Below are 10,694 nucleotides of genomic sequence, written 5' to 3'. Positions count from 1 at the left end.
CAATCATCTAGAGTCGCTGGTTGGTCAAACTAGTTGGTAGATTTTGGTATAGAAATTGAACCACGCACTGCTATCAAAGCTCAGGCTCTTGCTGGCTTTATTACCGAAACAACAGGAACCACTTCCAATGATTTCAAACCAAGAGTGAAAACTATATGTCGATGGCTCGTCCACCAAATCCTCTAGTGGAGCGGGCATCATCATCATCATTTCATTGACTAGAGTAAAGAGTAAAGATGGAACACGCAGTACGCTTCAAGTTTGTAGCCTCAAATAATGAGGCGAAATAGGAAGCACTGCTCTTGGGCATCAACATTTGCTGCAACTCCGGGGCTCGAATGCTCTCAGCTTACTCAGACTCATAGTTGATAGTTGGTCAAGTCAATGGCGAGTTTGAAGCCAAAGATAAAAGCATGAGGATGTACTTGCAAAACGTGAAGCCATGGTTAAAACAATTTGAACAATTCAGCTTTTCTCATATTTCCAAGTCCGAAAATGCTCAGGTTAATTCATTGGCCAAATTGGCTAGTTCAGCCGATGGTCCTAAAGCTCGCAACATCACATGCATCTTACCTAACCCTAGCATAAATCAAGCAATCACCATGGTAGATAGAACCGACACTTGGATGGATCCATTTGTCAAGTATTTTCAACAGGGAACATTACCTGAGGATCCAACTCTCACTTCCTTGTTCCTTAAAAAAGTCAAGTGGTTTGAGTTCCATGAAGGCACCCGTTACAAAAAGTCATTCATTCACCCTCTCCTAAAGTGTGTGACTCCCGATGATGGTAATTATATTCTTCGAGAAATCCACGAGGGAGGATGTGGCATTCACTAAGGTGTCAGAACAATCATCAACAAGGCCATAAGAAGTGGATACTATTGGCCAACTCTGAAAGAAGATGTTGAGTCTTTAGTTCGATCTTGTCAAAAGTGCTAGTTTTTCGCTGAAGTTCCAAGGAAACCTTTAAATTATTTGTCCACGATCCAAGTTGTGCTCCCTTTTGACAAATGGGGACTGGACCTACTAGGACCCTTTCCCCTGCAAAGGGCCAGAGGAAGTTCATAATTGTGGTCGTAGATTATTTCTCCAAATACGTAGGAGCTGAACCATTTAGTACAATCACTGACAAGCAAGTATGTCAATTAATTTGGCACAACATAATTACAAGATATGGCATCCCTAGAACCATCGTAACTGATAATGACTAACAATTTATATGTAAGAACACAATTGAATACTGTGACACGTTCAAAATTCAAATAAGATTCAATTTTGTATCAAGGCCACAAACAAACGGCCAGATCGAGTCAGCAAACAAAATCATCCTAGCCAAAGGAACTTGGGACGAGGAGTTACCCAGAGTTTCCAGGAATCAAACCTGAAACTTGAGTTTTGCACACACTGAAGCCAACCAACCAACTGTGTTGTACTGGTTTTGTGATATAATATGAAATCTTTAATATATATTGTTAAGGCAAAAAAATACTCCTAAATACTAACCACATACGATTAGAGCATTAACTACGAATCACCTCTAGCTGACTGTCGAGAATTACAAATTTTATTAAATGATGTATTTTATTAAATTTACAAATTTTAAAGTAGATTGTTTTTGATAGAAATTTTAATCAATAATTATTAATTAATGATATATAATTGTTTAATAGGTAGAGATAAGAGTGTCATTTATAAAAAAAATCTTTAAAAATTTCAAAAAACAATTTTCATAAGAACTATCTCCTTCGACCAACAATTTGAACAACTGATACACAAATATTCCCAAAAGAGCTAATAGTTCATCTAATCTACAAATTGAAAATATTGCTTTTTTGTATTTATGATTTTTTAATCAATAATTATTAAGTAATGAAATCTTACCCTTATCAAAGGAAGCTACGGCCAATGAAATCTTTGCCTAAAAAAGACAAGTAACAAGACAAGTAAGTGCAAGAAAAATGTCAAGACTAATAACATGAATAAAAAAAATAGATAGCAATCATTAAGGTAAGAACAATAAGCAAGACAGAGGCAACTGCATGTTTAGAACATGATGCTCATATATTTCTTATCTTATCCTTCTTAGGGTGTCCACACATCCACCTTAATATTTATATTTTTGCACATTCTGCTCATAAACTAAGTAGAATTTACGTTTTCATCTAGTTGGGAAACTCATATCGGACATCACTCTAGTGGTTGCTCTCCATTTAATTCATCTCGCTGATTATTGCCGCTTGAATTCGACATTACATCTTCATCAAGTTTCCAATTACTCTAGAATACTACTGCTAAATATTTAAACTTGGTCATTTTCGAAATTACATCTTTTCCGATGGTTACCTAAAGTTCTTCCACTTGCTCTCTCTCACTAAAATTGCACAATCCTTTTCTTTCGAGAGGCCACTGTAATCCTCGAGCATCTTAATGGCTTATTGATCACTAGTCTCGACTACGATCATAATATCTTCACCAAACAACATGTATAAAGAACATTTTCATGAATAAATTTGAATAACTCATCAAGTAAAATAGCAAATAAAAAAGGTCAATTTCTAATGCAAATCCACTTTTATCAAAAATGACTCTATTATCGCTATACGTGACTAAATATTAATTGTGGCTCCATCATACATATCTTATATGCCCTTATATATAATAATGGTACTCCTTCAGCCTCAAAATTATCTCATATAATAGTCCACTCTACAATATATCTTAAGTTTTCTCTTTATCAATAAACACCCATATGAAACTTCATTCTTTCTTTTCCTCCACTTCTCCATCAACCAATATTTTATAAATTATATTGAAAGAGCATAAACAAAGAAAAGAGAGTCTTACTTATCTATAGCTACTAATTTTGTAGAGTTATATAAGGTGTGATTAGAGGGGTTACATTATACGTTCAGATTAGTTTTGGATTAAGTGTTTTAAGAAGGGTTAAAATCAAATTTTATTTTCAAATTAATATTTACATAATTTTAAATTCATAATATTCATAGATCAATTATTTATTGTCAGATATGTATTAGATTGAATTTTTTTAAAACACCTCTAGGTGTGAATTGTGATATTGTTATTTTCTTATAATATTATTTATCCTAATTAAAAAGGGCCGTTTTTGGTTTGCTAAAATAAATAAATATAATTAATATAGGAGTAGTAAACATAAGAAATGCACAGGCTTAAAAAGTACCTTAAATAATTTCAACAAATACAAATCAGATTCTACATGTTTGAAGTTCATGTGGCAATTATACTATACAGTATTAGGAGTAATTCGTATATATGCCCGTGCAATGTATAGATCTGTAAATGTAAAAACACATATAAATTTAATTTCTAAGCAATATAATCTTATATTATCATTATAAAATTCATGAAGTTTGGATAAAATGTAATAATATATATAAACAAAAAGCAATAACATGCTATTGTGATAAATTTTAAGGTAAAAATATTTTAAAAAAATCACTATTATTGAGTTGAGAAAAAGTAAAAAGAGAAAGTACAATTAAATTGCTTTATATGAAAAAAAAATTATTTTTGTTGAGATTTACTATTATCTACTAAAAACACTTTAAAATCAAGATCGCGAAAGAAACTTTTATTTCATTGATAATCACAAAAATGAAGAAAATAATTTTCTTAAAAAAACTAAATATCAGTAGCTTTACGAGAAATATGGGTTAAAGAATAAATCTTTTAAGTCTTTTTTTTTAGTTGAGACACTAGTACACATGGAAAACAAATTTAAACAAATAAAATAATGTATAATGAGAAATGATAAAGAAAAAAAGGCTAGAAAATGAAAAAAAAAAAAAGTGTGTTCCATTAATGGGAAAGAATACTTCCTTTGTTCCAATATAGTCGCAACGTCGGAAATACAAGCATTGTTTATTTATCTCATTTAATTTGTGATTAATTTGTAATCTATAAGTTAAAATATAGTCAAGTAGGATCTTATTTAATTCGTCTTGATGCAAAAATTATTTATATTAAATTTTAAGAATTTTTTATTATACATAATTATAGATATTAAGAATTAAATTAATGCATTGAATTGCGTGAAAAATAAACATTGCAAGTATTTTGAAACGGTGAAAATATTCAATTATGAAAAATTCTCCTACTATCTAATAAAGAAACTTTTGACTTCAACTTGTAAGAGAAGTTTTCTAAGAGAGTAAATTTTAAGATACAATCATAGTTGACATTTATTGGAAACACATTAGCACTTAATAGTCAATAGATTTTCGGCAAATCATCATATATTATGAGGCTCTATTTGAAATTTTACAGCAGTTTTATTATATTATATAATTATAAACATAAATCAAATGACTTTAAAAAATTAAAAAAAAAAAGAAGAAAACCACAATAAATGGAACCAACCCTGAATATTGTGATTCTTATGAATATCAAGATCAGTTGACTATAACTTTGCTCAACAAATACATATTAAGTGCTTGCTTCCCACTTTTGTAATTGCATGCTTGCTCTTTGAGCCTATAATTAAAGGTATATCATAATAAAAGTGTTAGAATCTTCTATTATTACCGATATCAAAATACTTAAAATTGATCAACATTGATAAAAACTCATAACATTCAAGGATTAAATTAAATAAATAAATTCAAATAAATAGAAGATCTACTTAGAAGCTTAAAGAAGGTGCACTACCAAAATTAATTGGTAGAAAAAAATTATCGTGAATAATACAAATTTTCATTAATTTTCCTACAATAATATTAATTTTTGATTAACCATAATTAATATCATCTTAGAGGTGTTAGCCTAGAATAATAGAAGTAATAACTTTTATTTAAAATAGATTATTTGACAAAAAAAAAAGATAAATTAATAGTTAAACAAAAGATGATATTATTCTTAGAAACTAACAAATCTTTTTAATAGATAATTAATTCTAAATTAAAAATGTTCCAAAGATATTTATATTTTATATATAACGCGTTCATAATAACAAATATATAACATATTTGTAATTGTATATGCGGCCAACTTTAATTTTTATAGTCATCTAAAATGCGATTGTACAGTACATGTACTAATATTAAAGAAATATAGGTTGTGGTTTGCCAGAGTATAGATAGATTCTAAGTTATCTTGATTATAGGGTTTACTTCACAAATTCTGGAAAGAGACACGCTCATAGTGAAACTATCTCTATTAGATCGATTTATGTACATTTAGTGTGTATAATTTTTAGTAGGTCTATTGAGATCCAAAGCCCAACTTAATTCATTAAAACACTTACTACGTGCATGCATTTAAAATAACACCTATTAAATTTTAAATAGGTGTTTTGTATACTGAAGTAGACATATAAACACTTACAGCAAATAACTTAAACACTTGCAGCGTATAACACCTACTTGACAACTTCAGCATATTTAAAGCAACTACTTGAAGTATACTAAATTGATTCTACTATAGGTATCCTAAACTTCTACCAAGTAAGTGTGTTGTTACACTATATTTTTTATATTTATATTTTTAAAAAGTCTAATTGGTCGGACCAAAAATTAGGTCGTCTCTTTAAAAGACGATCTCTCACAATAATTTATGTATAATTTTAAGGGATTTGTTTATGGTAGCAACAAGTTTTGTCAAAATGTGAGTAGTAGCACTTTTTTTTTTATTTTTCCACATGGTAGCAACATGATTTTAAGTTTATTAAAATCGTAGCAAATTCCGTTTAAAACTTCAATAGTCCGTTAACTTTTATTATTTTTCAGATTATTCATTTTTTTTTGTGATTTAAATTTTTTTATAAAATAAAAACCTCCCAAATTATCTAAAGTAGTGAACCATTGTCAATACCAATTTTGTTAAATTGAGCTGGATTTATTGCGAGTGCCAACATGTAATCGGGGAAAACATGAGATGTACACACTTTATAAATCAAGGAGATATATATCATCCCAAAATCATATGGCAATGGAAATAAGGATTCCAATAACTTATAAAGTGTGCACACCATGTTCAATTTTTCGATGTAGGATAAATCATCCCAACACCCCCTCACATGCGAATCTCGTCAAGTTCGTATGTGGGAGTAATCGAATTAAGCTAGGAATGTCATTCTTTTCGGACCTACTATTTTTAATTTTTTGATCGAATCATCGGCTCGAATACCAAAATTAAGTTGAACTTATTGTGAATTTCAGCACATTAGCGGGGAGACACGAGGTGCAGACAATTTATAAGTCAAGGAGATATATATTATCCCAAAATCATATGGCTATGGGAAGCTAGTCTCCAATAACATATAAAATGTGTATACCATGTTTAATTTGTCAATGTGATTCCAACAACTCCACCTGCGAACCCCAGTCAAATTCGTATAGTTGAAGCCTCTGAATATCCTATATACTCTAACACACTCAAAACTTCGCCATTGCCGTGTCTTCATCTTTTCCGAGTGCTGGATGCATCTTGAACCCCAAGTGTGTGAATCCCATTATTTCTTTAATATCGACCCAAAATCCGTGATTTTTTTTCTTCTTCCCTCTCAAATAAGTTTCTTATGGGTCTTATTAGTGTTTTAATCTCTTTTCGATTGAATATGTACTGAATGTTAGAATATTAAAAAAAAAAAAAGATGTTTGAATTAAAAATCAGAGTTTTTGTGTTTGTTCATTTTGTTTGGCTTGTTGATGCATAATTCAAATTGTTGTGTATTTTATTTCTAAAATTTAGAATCATGTAATGATGTCCCTGGTTTCCTGCTCATGAATTTGAAATTGTACTTGTTGTTGATGATTGTATGTGTTTTGGCTTTAATTTATAGCATTAATCTAAATTTAGGATCCGTTTGATAGGTGATAATAAATGTTGGTAGTGGAAATAAAAAGGTAGTGTAATTTTGTTGAAAAATCTCTTAGCTACCTTGACGGTCTAACTTGTCCAGCTTCAATCATCTTCTTTTCTTCGTAAAGTTCATTTTAATGCATCATTGAGAGAGATGGTGTTAAGTGGTAATGAAAATTTATTAAACAAAAGAAAATTTGTGATCAAAATTTTATTACTATAGAAGTAATATAGAACTTTTGATGAAAGTTTTATTCACATTACCACTATTTAGTAATTAATACCACTGACTAAACGTATGGTTAGGGTGATATGAATTAGATGAAATTCCATGAAACAGAGGTTCGCTCTGATCCGGAGGCATGCTGAAGCTGTGGTTGATGATGAGTTTGTTTTCCCGATTTTGTTGAGTAATTAATGATTCGGAGCCATCAGTGTCCGGATGGCGGAAGCAACTATTTAGTCATGAAACGACACCTTGGCTGGGCTACAGCCTACAGGAGAAGCAAGACAGAACTTTTTGTGTTTGATGTGAAATAAGAATCAATAGAATTGAATCCAGATTTGATGGAAGTTGTTTATCTTTCTATGAATGAAGCTAACATTGTGTTTGATTTGTGAGGATATACAAGAGCAAGGTGGTAGTGACGCTGGTAATTGGGTGAATTTTAAGTGGTATTTTCTATTTAGGGTGAGGATGTCTTTTGGGAATTTTTTTTTTATAAAAAATTTTAATCACACTAATAAAAAAAATTAATCTGAAAAATAATAAAAGTTAACGGATTACGGTTTTAATAAACTCCAAACCTTGCTGCTACCACGTGGAAAAATTATTAAAAATTGCAACCACTCGTGTTTTGCCGAACGTCGTTACTATCATATAGAATTTTACTAATTTTAAAGCAATTAATTTAGAAAAATAAATTAATTATATAGATAGAGTTGTTACCTCTTTCTCCCAATCACATCGATATGTGATAATAGCTAATATCATAGTTTGAATAGTGGTTCCTCCAAAAATCATTCCAATCCAAATACCCTATAATCAACTTAAGATGATAAATTAAAGTAATAATCAAATTTTTAAAAAAAAAATAATTAGAGGATTGACGGAGAAAAAAAAAACTTTACCGTAATTCCAAGATTAAATTGCAATCCCATCAAAAATCCAAGAGGTACACCAAGCAAATAGTAGCATCCCAAATTCACGTAGGCCACTGTAGTTTGCCATCCTGATCCTACGGCAACACCTAAAAGCAATGCCACAGATTAAATTAATGTACGTTTCGTTCGTTCGTTTGTTTTTTATTTGTTTATGTTTTTTTTTTTTTTTTTTTTTTACTTTTACGCAGACTTATACAAGTATCAACGTAATAGACATGACTTCAATAGTGAATCTAGATTTTAGAGTTTTATGAGGCATTAACAAATGAATGAAATTTTGACAGAGTTTCATTTGTAAAATAGACGAAATATACATCCTTGTCTCAACAATTTTATAAAAAGTCTATTAAAAGTCTTCACATCTTAGAATCGCTCGTCGTTTCTCACATTACTAATGAAATTTTTAAGTGATTAGTCAAAAATCATAAATCAAGATCGCAAGGGCAGAACATCATAATTCAAGATCACATGATAATTGTAATTTTGTGAACCAAATTGAAAATATGTTTAACTATTATTCATTGACTCAAAATACCTTTAACTAATATTTAACTCTGTATACACAAGTATTGAAATACTTAATCTTGTATATTTTCAACTATTATTCACTAATTTAAAATATCCAAAAACACAACTGGTTGAAAAATAATATACATAGTATTTAAGGCTAAGTACTCCAATACTTAACTTGGAGGTATGCAAGGCTATATAATAGTTTGAAAAGTAATAATTGAAAGTATTTTAAATTGATGACCAATACTTCAACATATTATTTACGAATTTTCTTGTATGTAAAGCATGATGAGTTTTATTTGATAATGAAAAAAATATATATTGTTTTTGTTTAAGGGTTTTGTTTAAGGGTTTATAGATGGACCAGACAAATAAAATGATGTTGGTAATTAAAATATAACTCTTTTTACCATAAAATGAAATGGTACAAATATAAGAAAATGGTCTTATTTATATAATTATAAAGTAAAAAAAAAGGTGCTTTAGTAATTTTTTATTTTTCCAATATAATTATAATGATCTCCAATTATAACAAACTAGGATAGAAACTAGTGCATAAATATGTTAATATTTTAATAAAATTTTAGACTAATAAAAATATTAATTTTCTGTCATTTCGGTTTTAAAGAACAATTGATGGAAAAAGGGCAATTATATACTTCCAATAATTTTCTAAATTGCAGTATAAATGGAATAAATGTAATTTATTATGCAGTATAATTTTCTACATAGTACATCATACATTTCGCAGTATACTTTTTTAAACAGTACATCATATATATCACAGTGTAATTCCAATAATTTATCAGAAAATATATAATTTTCTACACGATACATCATATAATTCCTAGTATAATTTTTTAAACAATACATTTATATATAATAGTGTAATTGGAATAATTGTACTTTATTACATCCATTAAAGAATAAATTTTTTCAAAAATGCATATTCGTAATATATGGTAACTCCAAAAATAAATGTCAATCAGTCAAATTTCATTAATAGCGTCATATGAAAAAAAGATAAATGGCATGCTCAAAATCAAATTGCCTTATGCTATTATACAATAAAATTAATTGAATGTATGATTGTCTTATTTGTATATTGTTGTTTAAACTTATCTAAAAAAAATATTATGTTGTTTTAAATTTCTAGATCATGAAAAATAAAAACATATAATTATACACAATTGCATTTCATATTTTAATTTAATTATACTTAAAACGTAGATCATTATTCATTCATACATTAATAACACACATTGTTGTATGACACGGTCTTTGAAGATGCGCCGTATAATTAGGTTAAATAGTTCATCTAATACATATTATGAGAATATAAACTCTTTGTTTGAGATTGTTTCACTGAGAAATGGTCTCTCACAAAAATATTTCGATATATAATTACTCATCTATACTCCATTGTCACTCTTTTACTAAACACAAAAAAAAACATCCAGCCTAAACACTAATTTTTTATTGAGGTTGTCTCATCATAAGACAATTTCAATTGAATCTGTCCAAATCATTTTAAAAATAACCATTCCCTGTACAAGTGGGGATTCAATTGTCTTTATATTTTTGTGTATTTTTACTAATAGACTACTTATATAAACCTGTTTCACAGTTAAACAATCTCATACAAAACTTACTGCATTCTAAATAACAAACCCAATCCCGCTCCTCTACTACAATACCAAACGTCTACTAACATTAGCTCAAGTCCAACACATTCTCATTTTTTGGCCCACAAATTAAAACCAAATATTTCTCCTTATTTATTTTCTATATTAAGTGAAAACACCGTCTTAAATAGCGTTTTTCCTTTGTTAACCCAAAAACCAACTTCCTAGCCCATTTGGATTTAAAATTGCTGTCTTAGACAACGTGTTTGATTGAAGTTTATTTTTACAAATATTTTTACGTGATATTCACTTCTCTATATATTTTCAAAAAAAATAAAAAAAAAAGATGCTTTGAATTAGGCAAGAGGTGTGTTGATCAACGCAAGAAGGTACATAAGGGATACCTTGAACGAGAATTTGAGGATTGAGAAGCAGGAATGATGTCGTGATTGTGACAACTAGCAACAGGATCCAGTGATAGGAGTTGGACAAATGCTCGTTCAAGCACCTTAATGCAAGACAATTACACATGATTTTTGAGGGGCAAGTTGTC

General features: G+C 29.3%; 1 pseudogene; it reads right to left on the bottom strand.

The window, feature by feature from the left end:
- Nucleotides 1–4,435: 4,435 nt before the first annotated feature.
- LOC130821031 (protein DETOXIFICATION 27-like) overlaps nt 4,436–10,694 on the bottom strand; it is a 27,257-nt pseudogene continuing 20,998 nt past the window's right edge.

The sequence above is a fragment of the Amaranthus tricolor genome, chromosome 8 (genome assembly GCF_026212465.1).
Source record: "Amaranthus tricolor cultivar Red isolate AtriRed21 chromosome 8, ASM2621246v1, whole genome shotgun sequence".
Taxonomy (NCBI): domain Eukaryota; kingdom Viridiplantae; phylum Streptophyta; class Magnoliopsida; order Caryophyllales; family Amaranthaceae; genus Amaranthus; species Amaranthus tricolor.
Note: the sequence above shows the minus strand (reverse complement) of the source record. Positions and strands in the feature narration are given on the sequence as shown.